At 27.0% G+C, this 1,220-nt stretch overlaps 1 protein-coding gene across 4 annotated transcripts in view; it reads right to left on the minus strand.

Moving 5' to 3' along the window:
• Window positions 1-1,220, minus strand: part of LOC117175262 (inositol-pentakisphosphate 2-kinase) — a 396,916-nt gene that overhangs the window by 32,639 nt on the left and 363,057 nt on the right. The window lies entirely within an intron of this gene.

Consider the following 1,220-nt stretch of genomic DNA (forward strand, 5'->3'; position numbering starts at 1 on the left):
ATAGGAATAATAAATCTCTTCAAAAATTCTCGGTTTCAAGTCAAAATAGTAATTTTTTGGAACATTCCCTGAACCAATTTACAATTATCATTTTTTTCGGAAAATTCCGCATTCCAAATCAGAAATATTCTTTTTAAAATGTCTTTCTTCCAAAACAAAATCATAAATCGTTTCGAAAATTCTCCGTTCCAAGTCAAAAGTGTAATTTTTTGTTTAAATTTCCTTAATCAACCCAAAATGATCATTCTTTTCAAAAAATGTCCTGTTTCAAATCAGAATATTAATTATTTTCGAAAATTCCTCGTCTTAACTGAAAAATATCATTCTTTATCAAAATTCCCGAAAGAAACTCAAAAAAATAATTACTTTAAATAATTCCCTATTTCAAATGCGAATCATAATTCTTTCCGAAAATATCAGTGACCAAGTGAAAATAATAATTCTTTTCAAAAATTTCAAGTTCCAAATTAGAATCATAATTCTTTTCGAAAACTCCCCGCTCCAAGTCAAATTTGTAATTTTTTTGAAAAATTCCCTGAAACAACCCAAACAAACAATTCTTTTACAAAATTCCTTGTTCCAAATCAGAAATCATAATTCTTGTCAAAAGATCCTCATTCCAAGTCAAAATTACAATTCTTTTAACAAAATTTCCGTTCCAAATCAGAATTAGAACTCTTTTCGAAAATTCTCATTTCCAAGTCAAAATAATAATTTTTTGTAAAAATTCACTAAACCAACCCAAAATTATTATTCTTTTCAAAAATTCCTTGCACCAACCCAAAATCATCATTCGCTCATAGATAATTTCCTGTTCCAACTCAAAATTATCATTTTTTTTCAATTCCCTGTTCCAAATCAAAATTATTCTTCTTTTCAAAAATATCACGAACCAACTTAAAATAATAATTCTATAAAAAAATGCCCTGTTTCAAATAAGAATCATAATTGTTTTCGAAAATTCCCCATTCCAATTCAAAACTGCATTTTTTTGGAAAATTTCTTGAACCAACCTAAAATAATAATTCGTTTTAAGAATTCCCTGTTCCAGATCAAATCAGAACTCTTTTCGAAAATTCAAAATTTCCATTTCCAAGTCAAAATAATAATTTTTTTTGAAAATTTACTAAACCATCCCAAACTTATCATTCTTTTCAAAAATTCCATGCACCAACCCAAAATCATCATTCCCTTAACAATAAGTTCCTGTTCCAAGTCAG

Source organism: Belonocnema kinseyi, chromosome 6, assembly GCF_010883055.1.
Source record: "Belonocnema kinseyi isolate 2016_QV_RU_SX_M_011 chromosome 6, B_treatae_v1, whole genome shotgun sequence".
NCBI classification, from domain to species: Eukaryota; Metazoa; Arthropoda; class Insecta; order Hymenoptera; family Cynipidae; genus Belonocnema; species Belonocnema kinseyi.